The sequence below is a fragment of the Varroa destructor genome, unplaced genomic scaffold (genome assembly GCF_002443255.2).
Source record: "Varroa destructor unplaced genomic scaffold, Vdes_3.0 BEIS01000001.1, whole genome shotgun sequence".
Lineage (NCBI taxonomy): Eukaryota > Metazoa > Arthropoda > Arachnida > Mesostigmata > Varroidae > Varroa > Varroa destructor.
This window is the reverse complement of record NW_019211454.1, coordinates 60,053,410-60,074,519: the sequence shown is the minus strand read 5'-3', so window position 1 is coordinate 60,074,519 and position 21,110 is coordinate 60,053,410. Positions and strand designations below refer to the sequence as shown.

Genomic DNA, 21,110 nt, shown 5'->3' with positions numbered 1-21,110 from the left:
CGTTTATTTGTACTCGTGGTTTGAACCATTTCGCTTTTATTTTTATCGAAGTAAATCCTGACTACCCGTGTAGTTTCATGTAGTAATAGCATGTAAAAAGAATTTCATTGGCATCCTGATCCGAGTTAATCCGTTCCAAGTTCCAAATTCTAGCTTTATTCATTATTACTACTAGCTGCGTTAGTAGATGTGAACATTTTTTCGTTGTTCTATAGACAAGACGTTAAGCACGCGTGAATGTATTGTCTATATATGTATATGACTGACGTTCTGTCGCTTTTTGCTTTCCCTTCAGCAAAGAAAGTACAAGATTAATCGTTAGTAGCCATGTTTGAAACGATCTCGCGTCATTTGTAGCCAACGACATCATATCGATGCTATCAGTTCAACAAGCAGGTAAACCGCGTCTCTCTGCCATCGTCAACAAGATGCTTTTTGGTGTCTGGCTGACGGACCTTTAGCTGAACCTTAATGCACTTTCTGCGCGAGACGGACCATGTTGCTACTGATATTTTCGACCTCTGACCTTCGCAATCGCACGATGACATGAGCCTCGTTTGGTTGGTTGCTCGACTGGTTTCCCGAGACACGTGGCCTTTTGGACCTGTTTGGCTAACACACGATATGACCATTACAATAATTTTGTTGCTTCCTGTTGACAAGCCTTACTCCTTCTCTAGCCGAGACTCTTGCCTACTCATTCAAGCAGGGTGCGATCAGGCGGATTTAGTTTCCTTGGATTTTACCGTACTGCGGGACATTTTGCTGCCCGCCAAAGTATGACCTACTGTAAGACGTCCTAAATTCGTAATGGGTTGCAAAAGTCACCAGAAATCGATGGGATATGTATATTACAACGGGACCATACGATGCTTTCTCTCATGCACTAACTGGCTAAATGGTACACCGATCAAGGACGATGACATCATAAATTCCATCTTCAATGATCAGACCAGAAGAACTATCATGACAAGGCAACAATGTGCCGCCAGTAGCAGCCATATTTAAATGGCTAAGTCAACCTTTACCGCATCAGCTGCCCTGGATAGTTTCGAGATTGACAGGCAGACCGACATGTCGGGCAATCTGCCAAAAGAGAATCAATCTCGCCGACGGCGATTCCCGTTTGTTACCAATACGCCATGATAATCGTATACATTTTCAGCCACCGTCCTGTAGAGCAGCATGAATATCGGGGCGATCGAGGCCATCCAAATTCAAGCGAATAAGCCTGCGCAAAGGTCATATGATTTGAAAGGACGTCTTTTATTCTGTGAGTTCATGTATTATGCACTATATGTTGAATCCGATTAGAAATAAGAATCTGATTGATGCCGAAGCGTCTGGCGCTTCTTCGTCGCGCTATCACTACCATCGTCGTTGTCGTTGACGTCGGCGTTGCTAGCGGCATCGTATAGCGCAATATCAGCACATAGAAACGCACATATTAGATACGAACTATACACAGAGGAAGAGACAGGAGAGAGAGCGAAGCCAGCATACATCCCAGCAAGCGTAGATCATTACTATCATATATATATATATATATACGTCTATAGCCGTGGCTTTCGTTCCGATCAGTTTCCTTAGCGCTGTTCCTGGTGCTGCTGCTACCGCCACCGCAGCTTCTGTGTGCCATTACCTGGCGTTCTTCAGCTGAAGTTGTTGTCCTATTTATTCGCTATCATCGTTCGGCCGGACATTCCGTCGCCGATGAATCCATTCTATCGCTTCGATCTAACCAACAGTTGCTGGCCCCATCTCATCCCTACGACGTGGTTGAATGCAAAAGCTAAGCAGCGGCGCATTATTGACGTGGGCACTGACTTGTCCACGTCAAGGTGCTACGGGCTGGCCAGGCGCAGTCGCCATTAGGCGCGTAAGCCGCAAAATAAGAAGAGGCGAGGATCGGCAATTTGCTCGATCAGCTATAGCGAAGTAATATGGCCAAACTAGCGAAACCGTTCCTCTTACATCGTCGTCTGACGCAACGACCGCCTATTTCGGTTCCGCTATAATAAGCGGCAACTACTAGGATTTCTATCTTTACAATTAATATACTGCACAGTCGTCGATGACTGTACCAGCGCCAGATGATGTCAATTACTGTTAGGATCTAGTAGTGCGAAGCTCGAGAAGCCAGAGCTCGTCGGTTATTGAAGGCAAGGCAGTAAAGGCAGGCTGGGCATCGTAACGAAGAGAAAGTGACGGAAATTACGGTGGCTGGTTGCTTTTGACGTCGATAAATGACTAAAAAATAAACAGTAGTACTTCACTACCACTGATCATGCGTAGATAGCTAGGAGCAGAACGAATCCATATCTTCGTCTATCTGCCCAAAGAATATCAAACGAGGACGCACTGTCGATATCGATCGTGGCGTAACGGGCATAGATTACCTCAGAAATAGCATGAGCAATAGTAAAAGTGGCGGTAAAAGTCAAACGTCAGTCATCACACACATGTCAATAATGTCAAATCGACTGATTCTAATCGGGCGTTGAGAAGTCGTACCCCCTTGGGATTTTTATATGTGTGATTCTTTTATTCGTCTCGATATGCTGTTGGCTGTTTATAGGAAATGGATCTCATAAAGAAAGCAAAGCGCCTTATCTAAATTAAAATGGTATGAAATCATAGGTATTGTCAAAAGATTACGACAATTAGGCACTCGTATGATTTGCTTGTTTGGATATACGCTACGAACCGTCGTACTCATTAGATCAGTCCCTAAGAATGATCGGAAAAAAACCTTGTCCATAGCAGTACGACACGTTTTTCGTGCACAATAGTTCCAAGTGAAGAGATCAACATCCCATAAATAAAATGACAACTCATAATGTTAATATGAATACGTGAATTTTCTTGCTCAGCAAACCTTGTTCATTTTTTTTGTTAAGCCAACGCTTACTTCTTTCGGTAAGGTACACTTCAAGTTATCGACAACTATAATACCAATACACTAAAAGCAGATGGAAGCTAGTCATACGACTAAAAGAAAAAATATTTTGTCTCTACTATTCAAATTTGACAATGTAATTTTTTATCTATCATCCTTTCTTACGCTTTCCATCTGGTCCACCGAATATGCATTCAACTAGTCCCTTAGTCTTTCCTAGCTTGGCCGTCGGCCTGTGACAAGTTGTGTACCTCAACTTCACCAGATGTCCTCGGCTGCCCTTGTCTGTCATCACAGTAGCATCTCTTCGTTCCCGATCAACGGTCTCTTCTTTGCTAAAATCGTTTTCGACTTGATATATAAACGTCGCCTTCCTATAGAATGCCGCTGCTGTAGTCGAAAACATTTAGCCGAGTTTACTGAATGGTCACGTCGCCTCTTGAATCGGCAGCCGGCGTTCGTGACATTTTCTATCCCTTTCCTGCTTAAGCTGCTACCCATTTTGGCTAAATGTAGCCACACGCCAGAATGGAAAAACGGGTCTGTGAACGGGGGCTGATCCGCACAGCGCAAAAAAGCCTGACTCCACTACCGAGAAGCGACGCCAGCAGCGGAGCAGACAACATTTGTTATTGTTGTCGTCGTCGTCGTCATTGTTTTATCGTCTCTAACTGGACGCTACCATCGATATACGAATGGCGCTGACGGCAACAACAATGCAAAGAAAAAGTCTGCTACGACGATCACCATAATGATGATGTGCAAAGAAGCGATGAATTTAAAAGTGGCTGACAACGTAAAAAGCGGAGAGAGAGAGAGAGAGAGAGAGAGAGAGAGAGAGAGAGATTCGTCATATTGGCAAAATAATAAAGTTCGAGAAAACGTTGGCGAGAAAGAAGATATCGGTCGCGTCGATGGAAAACCATTTGATAGCATTTTCAGTACGAGTTAAGTGGTGTTGTCACAATGTCTATTCGGTTCTGTTCCGTAGTGACGCTATGATATGCCAATCAAATCCGCATTTTCTGCACTGTGAGTTGGAGCATTGCGCGTACGCTTCTCTGGGTGCGAGTGTGTGCGAGCGTGTACATGTGTGTGCATGTGCTGGAGTGAGACAAGTAACGGGCTAGACGCCTGCCTGTTTAGCGTTCGTGCGAGACAAGAGCAAACGTGATGACTTCTATATCTTTGTAGGTGCCACAGTGTCGTGGGGTAGCTGACAACACAACAGCAATAGTCAAGCCAGGACTAGCACCGTCAATCGAGATAGACGCGATGGGGTTCGAGTTTATCGCGTAGGTAAAGAGACCAATAGCGAAGCAAAAAGAGGCACGCATCCTCATCACGGGCCTGGTCGGCGAGCAGAAGAGGGGTCGACGGGAGAAACCGAAGTAGTGCAAAGCGAAAACGACATTTGACATGTGAGAGCGAAAAATAGCACCGAGCTAGATAAGCAAACAGAGATGCACTTAAAACGCTTTGTTCAGTAGCTTTAATCAAAGGGGACGACACTGGCAAGCTGATAGGCTTATAGCAAACAGCAAAAGAGTGGCGATTGGTTAATGAAAAAGGCATTTGCGTGAGATGGGACACTGCGAACAGAAGACAAAATTCAATACAAAAGCATTAGCGAACGTAGCTAATACACTACGTTTGCGCAAATACTATACCTTTGTGCGATAATCATTTTTTGACTGTAATAACACATAGCAGGTGAGGTGGGTTTAGGACAACGGCATTGAAGTATGCGAAGATCGAGGAAATATTACGCAAAAATAGTAACCATCATCAAGACTCACTTTGGCCCGATGGGTGAGCACATTTAAAGCTTCAACGTCTCTTCGTTGATCGGCGCCGGTCATTTTCGAATGTGGCCCATCCTGCAGAAATGGAACACGGTGACATTTTGTCCTGCGGGGTGTAATTGTTTCAAATAGGAAAAATAACGTCTATCGTTATCACAGTGAAGAATGCATGTCAGAAATAATCCTGACCAAACGAAAACTCCCAAACATTCGTCTCGCTATGACATATTCGTCTATGAATGGTTTAAAATAAATGTTAATTCCTAGTACCTCATATGAACAGCTCATGCTGTTATTGGAGATTGTTATACGCTCTTTCAATAAAAGACGTTTGCTATAGTTCTCTAGAAGCTTCGTTCAAATAGAACCAGAGATCACTCATTAGATAAGGAAAAGATACCGTAGTTGTGTGTGTTGTGGCACCCATTTACCATCTGCGCCCGGGAAAGGTGCATTGGACTAGTCACATAGCCTTGTTACAACATGCTACACATTTCGTTCTAGCGGTACGAATGTTTGACATGTGTCAGTAAAGAGAAATGCCCTTGTATTTATGAATGGAGTTTCTATTGAAGCTAAACAGTAAACAATTCTATGGCTACAGACAGACGCTTCAAACGCGGTCGGCATCGAACGAGGCGTAATAGCATTGAATTTCTAGAGTTGATCTAATCCGATAGCGAGAGTGCCCAAACGAACGTCCCGTTACCGTACGTCCCGTCGCTCAGCATGGGGCGCTACCTATTGACGAGCAAAAACACCCGATCCCATATGGTACTGTGCGCAATTGCTTATCCTACCATTTGTGGCGAGCTGTGTTCTTGTTGTGCTCAATGAAGAACAACAGTATGAGTTGCATGGCCCCCTTCTCTCTGTCTCTATTTTCATTGTTCACTTTTCCGTATCTTTTAAAACGCCACTGACAGGCTGCGGTCGTGTTGACATGTTCTCGGATTTTGTACACCGTCTTCATCAGCAGCTCCATAAACAGCGTCGTCGAAATGCAGCACGCGCGTGCCATTCCAGTTCGTCAAGTCAGCAGCAGCGGCGGTTGTGAAGTTACACTTGCAGCGACGCGGGCCACAATACGGCCGCGTAAATTTTCATGTCGAAGCTTTTCCTGGTTACGTACTTCGTTTCGCTTGCCAGGAGCTCCGCATCCGCAGCAGCTGTGCGGCTGCCGTTTTGGTTCGATTGGAATTTTCGATCGATTGTTCTGTTTCGGATTCTCCCATCCAACGTACGAGACGAAGAACGATCCATTAGCGGACGTAGGCACGTCACATACGATATGCGCCAATATATATCCTCTAATGCCTGTGTAACATAGCCGTATTCTGAGTCCTGCTATTGCCTGCATCTACTGGGCTCGTTGCCAGTGAGACCATCCTTTTTCTGTCGCACCGACAACAACACGAAAATTCAGCAAGTTCGACCCGGTTTGCGAGAATCCGAGCTGAAGAGAGACCGGGCGACAAAGGTGCACGTTAGCAGCCGCTAGAGGCAATAGGAAGATAAAAAAAAACACCCGCAATCACAAGCGCGTTCGCTTTTTTTGCCACCATAACACATACCATTCTCGCCAACACCACTACGTACTACAGTTGATGTTACCCCCGCTCTTTGTTCGCTTATGTGCAATACTATAATTAATAACATTTGCGATTTTTGATTCTGCTATGAGATCAGAGACAGCAGCGACAGCCGGTGTAGCAACGGAAATGCCGGCGGTGGCTACAGCTTACGCGTAGCAATAGTACACTAGATCCAGAGGTCTTCTCCAAGACCCAGAGGTATCATTCGTGTTCACGCCGGGTCTTGGCGGATTGGCTTGCGTTTCGGAAGTCACAACAATGGCGACGGAAGCAGCCGAGCTACGTTAATTCGTTCACTCCAGACGTCCTGATCATCTGGTTCAAAGCGCCGAACCGGGCTTAGATTCTTGTAGCGCTGCGGTAATTTGTCGTCGCCGATCTGCCGCTGCCACTACTGGAGCCTACGTCATCGCATTTCTCAAGCGGCCATGGCTGAAGCGCCCCTACAGCTCCAGCTAATTTTTTAAACGAACACCACTGCCGTATTCGTATCTAGTCGCCTATCTGACCGGAAAAAACGTAGCATTTATTTAGTTACAAGGACCGCAATGACGACAACAACAACAACGATGACGGTAACAATAGTTGAACCTTGCCACGGCATTCGCTTTCTGCTGGAACAGTAGAAATGTATTTATTTTTGAACATACGATAGCGAAATATGGGTACTTTAAGCTTCTAGCAGTATTATTTGCAGTACTAATACTGTATTTAGTAGAGATATTGACAAATCAGGAAAGGCGGCATGCTTAGCTTTCAGGCGCAGGTTACTAAATTGAGAACAGCATAAGGGCCTGTGATCAGTCACGTGTGTCGATTTTTAGTGGCCCTTGTTTTGTTTATGCTGTGAGGAATATCGATTAAGCTTTATGTTTCTCTATCCTGTAGCACGAAAATGTTGAAGATGAAGCCTACCTTCTGATCGATTTCGCTTGTCTGCCGTGGTGGTGGCGGCGGCGACAGTAGTACCGGCTTCGTTTGGCTTGCCATTCAGCGGTGCTTGACCCGCTTTTCTATTACACTTTGCAGCAGCCGTCGAGTAAGCAAGCCCTCGATACAGTTTAAAGTTCCTCCCTCACAACAACGATCCTACAAGGACTGTGATTACAGGCACCTACCATCATAGCTTAAATTGAAGCAAGGAGCAAAAAGCGGAGGAGGCGCGGCCGCTGACAACGCGACCGTTGCAGTCGCTGAGTGCCACATAACTACGTTCAACTGTAGAATCAACAGACGTCATGACTACGATAAAAATGTCGCGCCACTTCGCGCCGAAGACATGTTAAGGAGCCTAGGAAGCACGGAAACACCTACGTTTTACCGTCAGCGTTGGGCAGCCGGTCTTCAGCCCCCTTCGTCCGAACAAACCTCTACAACCGACCAAGCCCCTTGGTAAACCGGATTCCTGGTGCGTATCGTGTCTGGAGCCGCCGAGTCGGTGACGACGGTACCGTTGCCAGCGGCAGTTCCGGAGCAGAGCTGTACTAGCAGCAGGGGCGATAACAACAAAAGATGACTAAGTGCATCATTCTCTTCACCGCTATCAAATGAAAATGAAATGTACAGCAACGGCAGCAGAAGTAGATGATACAGCTTCAGAGAAGATCGACGGAGCGAGCGGAGTTGTTAGCGAAGCTCAATAGGTCGCGGCAGCACAGAAAGCGAATCTGGTCTGTGCCCAGAAAATGCATAGAGTACTGCCCTGCAACTACCAATTAGATACACGTATATTATACACTCGTATATATGCATAAGTACTGATATCTAGAGTTAGAGTAGGCCAAAGAAAAGCCAATGGATTTTCGTCTTCCATCAGATTAGTATCATCGTTCCTATGGCGGACCAGCAAACGAATGGCCACGGCCAAACAAAGCGAAGAGCGCCAGGGACAGTTCATCCCGTCTCTTCAATCACGTTTGTGTGATAAATAGTGCGATTGTTTTGGTGGCTCTCACAGAAGTTGAAAATACTATGATAATGACTGACTGTTACTATCGTCGCATGTGGTGCAACACGTTTGGACAAAGGGCACTGCTTATCATTTGCCCATCATAGCCGTAACTGGATAAACAGGGTAATAGATGACAGTGTCCGTTAAGAAGAATGGCATAAGAGAAAGAACGTTTGCAGTTCTTGTCGTATTCTTCAGATAGATAACAAAATGACTGCGATGGCCGCTACAGCTGTTAACATTTGACAGACGGCCGTTCCAACCGAGTATAGAACATTACAACTGTATGTGCGGTAGACGAGGGAACATACGTATATAACACACTGTACATGAGGATGTACAGGAAAGCAGTGGTCTAATGGCGTACGTGATGTGTATGCGGTTTCTTCATAAAAGTGGTTTTTGATAGGATACATAATGTTGAGCATGGGTACGAGCTCGTAGAAATTCTTAATATAAGGCCAGTGTATCAGCACGTACATTCGTATTAACTCTTAGATCATAGATAGTTAACCAGATAATAATAGCTTTATTTAATTTAAAACCTGTTGACGTGTAGGTGCAAGTAAATCACTTTTATTATCAGAGACATAAGAGAAAAATACATTTGCACCCAAAACCTGTATAATGTAAGTTTCACCTCTAAAAACGTCTAACGCAAGATCCTAGCGTTGTCGTAGATGTTCTGCTTGAAACTTAAGCCTAACATTTAAGTCACTATCAATTGAATTCTTTAAGCTTTGTCCGCACTTGAGATATCATGGACGCATGCACTTGTTGGCAAGCGCTAGTGGATTATCGATGTGTTGTACATATTTCGCTCAGTGTCCACTGACCGCAGCTGGCCCGATAGAGTGTAATACATTCGTACCCCATGCGTCCTCGTCTCTCCCTCTCTCTCTCTCTCCCCTCACATAGGTAACCCCGCTCATCAGTGGTAATCTTCGCGAAATGGCTGACCAATGTTTTGCAGGCATAACGCGCAAAAACAACTCCATTCCTCCGGGTCAAAGTATGCATGTGTGCCGAACACTACATTCGTACTCTACATGCGAAAACGAAGGCGGGAGGCGCTAACAAAATCTCACAGCTTATGAAGGTGAGGAAGACCGTTGCTGCAAAGCCCGAGCAGGCGGTGCGACGAACTACAATTTCGGCGATTTGCGACGTCCTTACGACGTGATTCGTGTCCGCTGATGTCTGTTAAGCTTAGCGACACTGTAAATGCTGCTTAGCTAGGGTCTCCTCGACAGATTGACCTACACATATTGTGATGGTAGAATGCTGTGATGATTCCGCTAGTTGGCGCCAGATCCGCTGCTGACACTGCAGTAATGTCACTGTCTACGATAAAAATACGACAACCTAAAAGAACCGTAAGAATACACAGCCACAAAGCAGAAACTCTAGGCCAATCAATACGACCGTCAATAACAGCAGCTGAACGTCCACTACTCGACGAAACAACGACGAAATGCCAAGGGCATCAACATTTTTGGTAGAATACAAACTTATCTTGAGCATATTGACCAACTCGCGTCACAAATGAGAGTTTTGCCATGTGGCGTGGCGATGGGCGTAAAGTAATTTCGTTTATGTGAAATATATTGAAGACGAGTAGCAACCAGGCAATGCCATATGGCGAAAAAAAAACGAAGGAACAAACGGCCCGAAGCTCGGTCTGAATCGTCGCAATTTTCATTTGGAGGGGGCACGGTTGGCACACACAGGAGCAGACATATACGCTCACATGTAAAATAGAACGAATAGCTGGATCTCTTCAAGTATTACTTTTTTAGGTCGCATATCAGTGAGAAACGATTCGCCACAAAGTATGAGAACTTTAACGGGCCAATCTGTATTACCCGATTCGACTCTAACAATAACAAAAGTCTCGGTTAAAGGGCAAAGATTCAACTAGTGTTGACCTTAAACTTGGCCACTGATGGAGAGAAATCGCATTGGCAAGGGGAGCGGGAAGGTAAGAGGAAGAATAAAGTTTAGCCGGCAAGCTGCTTATGAACTGGTGAACGACGCAGGAACTAAGCAACGGAATCTCCACCCAACCAACAATCACTCTCCAAAGGCTTTACTGAAAAGGTTTCCAACTTCTTTGCCAAGCAAAAGTAGGTCCAAGTCATTGGAATGTTTTAATTGTTTCGCCATGAAATCGAATAGAAATAAATAGAAAAGATACCTATAAATGGTTGCTATGTTCCACTCATGTTTTTGCAGGTAAAAACCGCCCCTTGTGGAGGCAACTGCATTGACTTCAGTGAACGGAACTTGAGCGGCGTAATGCAGACTGATGCATGGAAAATAATCCGCTAGCGATACTACTGATTTTGTTAGAATGAATCATGCTATTGTATCACCATACGTCTCGTTAGAATAGATATATATCCGTTTACTATAGGCAGCTTAACAAGGATGGTTGATTACTACTAGTTGAGGAGAGGATGACGTAAAACAACTTACGCTGACTACAGATTTACGGGTTCTTCCCTTAGGTAGAGTAATCGATCGAGTGGATCGCGTCGTGAACATGTTTTTAATTGCGAGTTAGAACGATGCAAAGAATAGTATTATGGCATCACCATACGGTTCAGTGAGCAATAGTCATATCACTTTTACCTATGTCTGGGACTAATCTATTGTGTTTGCTTCTTCCTCTAACGATCAAATTTAACGCGGGGCCAAAAAGGTCACTTAAGATAGCTTCGTCATGAAAAGACTGGAAACTAGCCGTCCGTTCATCCCGGGCGTCTGTAGCGTTCACATGCCTCAAGTCGATTAGCTTTAATCATTGGCCGTCTGCGTTTGCAAACCACCGAAAATTTTGCACTTACCAGATTATAGCCAAATGAGATTCATTGTATTTTTCGAGCATGGATTTTGGACGTTGGGCCGCAATTGTTTGCTTTTTTAACTGGATCTTTAGCCAGTTGGGTTATTTTTTGTACCTGCAGGGTTATGCAGATTAACGGAGTTCAGCAGTATCTCCTCTATATATATATATAAAAAATGACGCAGCTTACTACGGAAATGAAGCAGTGCCTCGAAACTAATAGCTTTTTTTGTCGCTGTAATTATGAACAGCATCACAATCCTATTTTACAGATCTATATAGCTGAATCGCTAACAGCGGACGTGGCACCTTCACGGCTTCTTCTCCATTTGTTCTATAGCTGCGCTGGTACCTTTTTGATAGGAAATGGTGGCACATGTGGGCCGAGCATCGTTCTTCTAATTTAAAATAGAATCGCGTGTTTGTCTATATGATTTCATACATGTACATAACAGCTGAACTCGAATCTTTACCTGATTCCTGAACGGCCCGGTGTCTCGCGCAGCTTGCCGTATTCCGCTCCAATTTCGTCCTATCTGCAAAATAGGCTTCTATGGGAGCTGCTGACGTCAATTCAGACTTGCCTATTTTCGCCCTAGTCCCGCTTGCATGTCCGAATATCTTGACTAATAATAATAAAGTCGAGGAGCTTTCACAAATGGCGAATTGTCTCGACTTTTGGCTTGTATGGATCATTACTAATTCACATTGCTACTTATAGCAAATGGCGGAATTGCCAAGAAACTGCTAACTGAAAAAGCAACAAATCAAAACAGAAGGTAGAATTGTTGCTAAATTTAAAACTTTAGACGCTGCTTCGGCCACCAATGCGAGCTCAAGTTTCATTCTTATTTAATATTACTGCTACCATCTTGACTATTTCACCGGCGTAGTCAAAAGCCGTATCCGTCCGCTCGAGTGTCGTCAACCCCCCATTTCACTGTCGAAACGGCAACAGATGCGGCACGACAAAGCAATAGAAGCTATAGAGTAAAGGATAACGTTAAATGAAGAGAGGGGTGTAAGTGCAGATCAATAGAAATACGACGCGGTAGAAAACTTAAAAAAAAAAAGCCCATCAAGCAATGACAGCGATGTCGCAGGTTGACATACACACACATCCCTCACAACAACAACAGAGGCAGCCTAGATGAAAACTTCACTATTGCGAGGAACTGCAATAGCGCCTCGCGGCAAGAGGAGCAAAATAGCACATATAGTGAGCAATCCTTTTCCTGAGTTGAGAATTCCATCTATCTAGCGGTTTAGATATATATATATATTTTTTTTTTTATAGAGCTTGCATTCTCGTCCAATCCGCTGGGTCCATCATCGCTTCTTGCATGCGTGTATATCGTTTGCGCTTCTTTTAGCCAGCCAAGTTCGTAGGTTATCGTCGAACAGACAGGCAGCGGAGGATTTTTACGGAGTTGTTGGCTGGTGCTTTGGTCGTCCCTGTGCGAGTGTGCTTGTGCATGTGTATATGTGACAGTGGTAGCTGTGTGCCTGGAACTGATCGCTTTCTTCTTTCGCTGAGTCTCGTCATTCCCTTCATACTACACTATATAACAATAGCCAACGAATGCGCATAGATGACGAACTGCGGTTTGTATAGTGATATTGCTGGTTGGTTCTCGATGCTGTTGCTCGCGACGGTGTTAGCGTTCAGGGCGGAGTTTCAACCCGTCCTTCCAGCCTTAGTTGTTGTGGCGACCGCAACGGCAGAGGCAGCAGTAGCAGTGATCACAAATTTCCGAAAAGAAAGCAGCCCAGCAGAGCCCAACATAGTAGAGTCCGCTTCTTTCTTTCATTACCCCGTTCTAACTGCCACCCGTTGACTGTCACGATGACATTTACCGCCGGCGCCATCACTGAAAGCTATCGTGTGGTTATCGGTGCTAGGGAAGCACGCATCACTGCAGCCCCCGCGGCCACTTATCTGGATAGTACTTTACCCAGTTTAGTTCGATTCAAGCAATATGCAAGCAAAGTAATCGACATCGACGAAGACGATGAGAAAGATGCAAGCAGAAGCGAAAAAAACTGGGTCTTTTAGCCATCGCACGCGAGCGTTGCAACCAAACTCAGCGATGCAATGGAGGTAAAAGTCATACGATCCCTGGAAAATTTTCAGCACAGCAACGCCGCCTTGGTGGCGAGTATCAGGCAACAACGCTTTCAATAATAACAACGAAAAGCGTCCATTTTGGCGCATTAACAGCCACACCCGTCGTTTAAAACTGGGAATGGAGTACTTGCGATCACACTCGGCGTCGGTAGTACCTGTAGCAAAAGTGGAACCAAAAACAGCAGCAACAACGGGGCAACTGAACGATTCGCCAACCCCCCCCCCCCCACGCGAGCAAATGTACCGTATCCACATACTGCTTCGACGTCTCAGTGGCTGAACGAATGAATGAATGACATGGACTGCCGGCGCTGATACGTCAGACCTCTGATAGGCATATATGTTCGTTGGGCAGAGTAGAAAACAGTGAGACGACGGAAGGATCGGTGTTTCGCCTTACCGATACTACCACGGCTTTTGCGATGGTCAGCCAACTACGTCGGCCCTCACACCATCGCCGCTGTACTGACGATCGCATCGCTCTTCAGATTTTTGCTAAACGTTGAAGATTGACGTGAAATGAGAGAGCGGAAATAACGGCGAGAGGAAGAAAGTAAGATACCGTAGAAGAAGTAAATGCCCGCAACGTTTAAGATTGCGTTGGAAATTACCTCCAAGCCAAGGTATTCGACAACGTCATGTGGGTCGTCCGGCGAACGGCGTCCGGTATTGCGACCTGCTCATCACGCCAGTGGCAGTGATCGTTGCAGGGGGCCGTAATTTGGGCTTCCGCTAGACACTTTCGTATGGTTTATATTGGGCTCGTCAGTATGTAACCAGCTGCGAAGTAGCAGAAAGCATGAGACTGCGAAGACAGCAGTAGCAGTTGCTACTCAAACGGCCGATATCGGTTGAACATAAGGGATGTGCTGACAGCGGCAACAACAATAACAGATATGGTAATAGAAGACATTTTCGGTTGCCTGTGCCTCGATGGCAGAATGACCTTTTGTTTATCAACTGTTCTTACGATGTGGAACAGCAAGTTTACGGCGACCGCTAGACCTCTCCCTGGCCCTAAGTTACCATGTAATATATAGAAAAATTATTTCTTTACAACCTACACACCAAGCAGGAAAGAGATGCGGTGTAGCGTGTATCAAGTATGTTAACACAGGACCGTACGTTGCTTGCGCGTGGCACGACCTACATTACCATATAGTCATAATAAATAATGCAATGTTAGTGTACCGTTATAATGGTATTATTGCGCTGAAATTCTACCGTCGATAATCGATCGACGTGGCACTACCAGTATCACCAGTAACCGTATTCTCTCTATAGTTTTCGCTACTCGTTCGATGAGTCGCTATCACTAAATAATAGTAAAATCCTCTTCTAGCTATTATCTTAATTTGAATCATTTAGTCTCGCGGTTCACCGTTGCGTTGACACCATACCGTCGAAGCTCGTGCATCAGCACGTCTGAGGCGTACGCTGATAACGGCAACGACAATAACGGCAGTCATGCTGATGAATGACCAGCGGGCACCGAGCACGGAACGGAACGGTAGCCAGCGCTGCTCGCCTGGGCGGTCAAAGGAAGCGCAGTCTTTTAGTGGTCATATGACCAGTTGGATCAGGGACGCAATTGATGCGGTCACTGTGCATCGATAGGTAAATTGAACCACAGACGCATTTATGGGGCCAATGATGTCGCTTAAAGCGGATGCCAAGCCATAGCTACCGATAGTTGGAAAAATTCGTTTTCTCCTGAGCGTCGTCGCTCTGGTTGTGATTCTGAGGGTTTTTTCATTGCCAATTCGGTCTATCACCGGATAAAGCCGCATCGCTCTTCTAGAATCGACCGCGTCCAGTCTAGCTGCTGTCTCGTTGTCGGAAGAAATTGCTAAACACGAACGAATGCGCGGTTTCTGTGTGTAGGGCTGGATTACGCCAAAGTCTATTTATACAGGGGGTATATAGATATAGTCTACGTTTAGTAAGATCGTTAACATCATTCATGGTATGGGATATATGACCGTCATGAAAGCTACAATACCGTGTCTAGTTAAACCCGTAAACAAACATTGACCTCGCTCGTCACCCTCGCAGCATTCAGACATCCTATGGTAACGCGGGCTAGATGTTTAATTGTAGGTATGGAGGCGATTAGGACAAGATCGAGGAAGAAATGCGAGAACTAAACTTACCATATGATAGTAATGGCAAATATTATTCATGGATCTACAGGCTATTTCTATACTGTCAACAGCAGCGAACACATAAGAAAAATTCATTTGTCGCTATAGTCCATTGTTTCACAGGGAAGTAAGTTATCTGGCTTTAATTAACATAAGTTTCTTCTATAAACAACGTTATTGTTTATGAAATCGTGGCCGCTGTGTTAAGCTAGCCATTTCCTTGGCAGGAAACATGGCACGATTTATGTCGGTATTTGACACGACGTATTTTGGTAGCTCTACTAGCTTCAGTAATGCCCTTGATGGGTCAATTTTGCAACTTCTATCGTCCCTATGAACACATATTTTCCAGTTAGGCTTATGCCCCATATTGTGTTCGATAACCGGCAACAATTTTTCAGTTACAGTAATATATTATAATAACAGTTATTTCGAAAAGAACAAATTGCAAAACAATGAGTTTTGAAGAAACGCGTGTAATTAGATAATTGCTATCCCGTAACGGTGGCTCGTACAGTTCCTCTATATTGAAGTCGGAGATCGATGGAAGAAATATCCCGTCGTCCATTATATATAAACGTATATCGCGATCGGAAGATGGTTCGAACGAGTCGGCTTACCCTTCTAGGGGCAAAAGCATCGTCTGTCTTAGATAATGTTCTCTGAAACAATGAACTGGACGGCAGCAGAAAGCGAAGGGAAGCTTTCATTTTGTTGTGATTGTTATTTTACCTTTATTACACCTCATTGAAAAATTCTTGTCACCAGGCCTCTGGCTAAGCGCCCGGGCAGGTGCAGCGGTAGCTGGTGGCAACAGTGTTGAAGGGGCCGACAATCGGTGACAATCAGACAAGCTCGAGTTACTTTGGCAGTTACTCTATTATGGTCTCATATTTTAATTCATCATTCAGCAACCAACAGAAACCGACTCTACGAAACTGAACAGAAATAAGCTCTTTGGTGCCACCAAACAGCTTACCAACAAACAGAACCTTTGCGTCGATGGTAGCCAAATCAACAAAGAAAAAGCAGTTTAAGGTTAAATATGTTGCGATTGTTCTTTTTTCGCTAAGTTAATTCTGTTGGATATAGCGCTTCAAGTGGTTAGTAAGTTGAGGACTAGTTCGTATAACGGATGTAGGCAGGAAGACGGATGGGCTGACAAAGTACAGGAAATCAGGATGATTGTGGTTTAAATGTGTTCAGGTCACGCAACAAAGGCGACGACAAAAGGCTCATTGGTTTTGCTCTTGGATCAAAATTTGACTGGAAACAAATGACAGCAAAAAGTGAATCTGTGCTAAGTGAATACATAACCAACATTCGAGGTCTCCTACTTGCATCGGAGAGCAAGAGCGTATGACGCTCGATGCTCGTTTATGGAAAAAAGGAAAAAGAACACCTTTAAATTAAGATCGAAAATAAAAATACAAACAGATGTGGGATAGTTGTTAGGCTGCTCACTTTGAGGTCATTTTGGGAACAAATGTCCCTCCTGGACATTCCCATTTTGATATCGTTCCGCTGTCTTCCGCAGCCCAGTTGTGATTAATGAAAGCAGTAGGCAAAACATAGACGCAGCAAGCAAAACCTCAACGAAGCCGCCGAGCAGTGTGGGCGCCGCCGTAGCGGCTGCCGGTAGAATCCCAAAAGGTCACATTGTTAGCAGTATGATGTAGCAAGCGGTTCCGTCCTGCCCATAGCAACAGACAAAGAAGAAATAGAGGAACAACAGAAATAGATTTCTTCGCTTGTTTTTGTAAAAACCAAAATGATTGCAATGAGAAGAAAATTATTACGCATTATTCTATTATGAGAGAGCAGCGATTCCTGAAAGAGTGATTCAGGTCGCTTGTAGAAACTAAATTAAATAATTAGCTAAATACACTGTTTCCCACTGCTGCTACTTTAGCAATGTCGGAAGTGTTATTATTTCCGCCGTCGACAGCCATAAATCTTCGCCGTATATTGGTAATAGTACACAACACGCAAGCGACACTTCCAACGGACACGTGTTAACAATGCAGAACCGGAACTCGTTGCAACCATAATACCAGTGAGACACTTGTAGTTAGCTGCTTACAATAGGGGCAAACAATTCGAGCGTGGGGTTGATCGTATCGTCAGCAATCCTGCCTATCTTTGATCAAAACAAAAGCGAATTGCTAATCATTTGGCCTCGGGAAGGGCAATGGCGGACGAATCGTCAAAAAGAGCTCAAGTAGACAAGCGTTAGCATAGAATTAAAGTTTCCTTTTCTTCCACTCGCCCTCGTCGCCGTCCTGTGGAAAGGACAACTATCTTCTTCGTCAAAGGTGTTTTGATCTCTGACGATCCACGGCTACCGGAACTGGCGCGTCAGTGGGCGACGACAGCGGTCGTCATCGCGTGAAGCAGATCACAGATATTGCGGTGCAGTATCGCCTGTGGTATGGGAAAACGGTTCTAGTAGCGGTAGTAATGGACTGGTTCGGTTGCAGTACCAATTGAATTATTGTCGTAAGGAAAAAATTAGTAGAATGCGCTGTTTTGTCTTACAGATTTTTTTATTGCAACCAGTAGAAAATGATAAGCACTAACAACTAAATAGTCAGCAATAGTCGACTTCCGAAGGAGTAAACGAGGATGTGATAAGTGTGCCAGATGATCCGATAGAGCGCAAGTATCAGATCGATCGGATTAAGATCAGAACAATGGTTATTTTCGAGCTTGCTTGTTTTTATGATGCATATGCAGATCACGCAAGATGCCTGAACATCGCCCGCCTATTTAGGATACGCTCCTGATGTTTTGACAGTATGCGGCAAGTAAACATAAAAAAGAATAATGAAAGTGTGGCTTCAAACTTTTTGTTGATGTTCCCAACAGTTTGAGAGGTTTCCAGTATACGGACATATACATATATACGCATTGAAGTGAATATTTTTTGAGCGTGTGACTGGCTAATTTCGTCATTATTTGAAGCTACAATAACACATACAACGATTAATATTAAACCATCCGGGGCAGTGTAATGGCAACAATTGTCAGGCCCTGACTCCTGTGTTTACGTGGACGCTATGAAGATTTTTCTAATCACCTGTATGACGGTCTATCTTTAAAAAAAAATGAATAATAATATTTGTGGTCGTTTCAACGCTGCTTTTTTACGATCTTATTAATTCAATTTGGCCAGGCTTGCGATGTGCGAACCCACTGTTGATAATAGTGCTGTTTTCAAACATTATAACAATGTCACTTCTATAAAGGTAACCGTAATTCATAAAGTTTCGATCAGCAGGCGCATTCTGTCCCTCTTTCAGGCTAGTTACCTAGCAAAGATAGCAGTTCCCAAGAAAATGAACCAGATTATATATATATATATATATATGTCTGATTGCGTAGGTGCATATAGTATCGAGCGCAAGGACCGATTTGGGCACAGGACAAGCATGATTTTCGAAAGCAATGCACTCGCCGCCGGCTCTTCGAATTTCTTAAGAGCACTGCATTTATTCTATACGTGACAATGTCAAACTTGTGTATGATTCGATATAAATGAGATTTCAATAGGGTTCTTCATATAAGTAGTCATCTTCCTTACAGTTGCGTTATATATATGTTAGAAACAGCTTACCTATAAGTGATATGCACAATAAGAGTAACGTTGTCTTCGTCTGTGGTATAAGAATAGGTGAACGCCAGAGTATTTCTAGTAGTAGAGTAGAGGACAAACGATTATCGTTCCGGAGTCTTATCAGTAAGGCTTGGAATACTCGTTCGATTGTCGATTATAAGCCATCAAGGAGCCATTTGGCGTTCACTAGTTGACTACGGCGCAAAGCTTTCTGCTATCTTTCGTAGCTCATCTGATTCGTATAATAAACAATCAACTGAAATTGATTAATCCAAAAGTGGTATCCATTGGACTTCTTTTAGTTTAATTATTATTGTGCTATTAGGCAAAAGCCGTCTGATATGAGTATTGTTGATTGGGTTTGGTTTAGAAGACATCGCTAACAAGGTAGACGGAAAGAACGACTTGAAAGTCGACGACTATGGTTGGCATATATTGTAGCCTTTCATTGATTTCCTACGCTATTTCATTTGTAACGAATTCATTGATACGCTAACGATAAACGAGCAGTTTCTGCTGGTCACGGGTTATTAAATGAGGAATCATCATTTAGGTCGGAAAAACGGACCTATGGCGAATGTATAACCTACAAGCCCATGACGAAAAACTGAAGTCCGATCGTTCCAAAGATATTTGGGGTAGGCCAAACTTCCTTCTGCCATTTCTGCGTTCGATCATATAGCTACTTAACGGTACTCGAGCACCAGTCAAGGATCAAATGAGCATTTGTCGCTGAAGCCTGGTCCTTCGTGAGCGACATGTTGTGACACAGACCAAGAACGTTGTAAGTAGTGAAGTACACTTTTAAAACAACTATATTTGCGACTTCTGATCACTCGAAAAGCCCATCCTGTTTACCTCTATAAAATTCGTTAACACCTAGCCCTAAGTGGCAAGGTCAACTTAACGCGAATGGTCCCAGGCGTGCCTGGATCACAGTTGTACACGGTCGATGTATCCGTATGATATAATTGTACATACATACATACATACATACATACATACACCGATATTATCCGTTATCGACTCAACGTTGATAAACGAGGGTATCCACTAATAGTAGTATCCAGTGCTCACCGTTGAGGTTACCCAGGCGTGACGAAGCTAAGGCTGAACTGGCAGGTGCTTCGGATCGAATCCAATTTTTGTACGGACTGAATCCACCGATTGCTTGTAGTAGACACGACGAAGCAGGAAGTGTTGGACGTATCCGACTTGCAATAAGTTTCAACTACTAACCAAGCACGTTTCCACGAGTCTTCGCGCACAGTATTCTACGTCAAGATCTCACTATATCACAACCGTAACGTCCATTAACAACGGAGTACTCCACTAAGGATTCTGTTTCACTGATTCTTTTGCTATTGAAAAGTCTGCCAGTCCGTCGTAAACATACGCAAAGCCGGCACTTCTCAGCGCTGCGCCTCTTGCGCTGTTGTCCTTAGCGTGTTGGGTGTTTTGTACGCGCGCACCAAGCGATCCAATAGCAGCAGTACCAATGAAAGTGTGACCAACGACGTCTGCTTTGCGTCGGTTTTATCGACTGAATGTCTACGCGTTGCTTAGCGTTTGTCGGTCTATGTAACGGTTCGCGCGCCGCGTAACAGTCCTTCGGCGTCTCTCAGCCTTCCCTTTGCCGTACTGACCTATATAATAACAGCAAGCAGTGCTCTTTCCCTTATGTGTGCATTTGCTTGTTGCTTTCGCCGTTGTATTGCTGTTAGTCGCTTTGCCGCAGCGCCGGTAAGAGGTGACAGCATAGCACACGATGTCAGCAGCTGCGCTAGCTGTAAAGACGGCGGCAGCAGACCTCGTGCGCCTCTGCGTTGTAGCGGCAGGCGCCGTGTGAAGACCAGTGAGAGTGCGGTACTCGTCGTTGCCGCTGGGCGCATGAGGTGGAGGGAGAAAGTAAAGAATACGGCAACAGTAAGAGTAAAAGCAGTAACGGCAGTTTTCACCAGAACCGTAGAAGAACCGTTACGGGCGGCATGGTTACTAGTCCTTGCCTTTGCTGGCTGGCCTGCGTAGCCACAGCTGGAGCTATTGATTTTGCTGTTCTGCTGCATGTGCCGTTGTCCAAAGATAGATGCCCTCCCCTCCCTCTCCAAAGTGCCGTTATGGCTT

At 44.6% G+C, this 21,110-nt stretch overlaps 1 protein-coding gene across 4 annotated transcripts in view; it reads right to left on the bottom strand.

The window, feature by feature from the left end:
• dyl (transmembrane protein dusky-like) overlaps positions 1 to 20,748 on the bottom strand; it is a 48,663-nt gene extending 27,915 nt beyond the window's left edge. The window contains exons 1-2 of one of the 4 annotated variants that reach the window (XM_086993771.1): positions 20,064 to 20,748; positions 16,835 to 17,063 (exon numbers count right to left, since the gene is read on the bottom strand). The gene's annotated coding sequence lies outside the window, so the exon portion shown is untranslated. Of the gene's footprint in view, positions 1 to 4,698; positions 4,811 to 16,834; positions 17,064 to 19,991 lie in introns of all 4 variants that reach the window. The other 3 variants (XM_086993769.1, XM_022817757.2, XM_022817760.2) reach the window with 3 other exon arrangements.
• Positions 20,749 to 21,110: the final 362 nt, after the last annotated feature.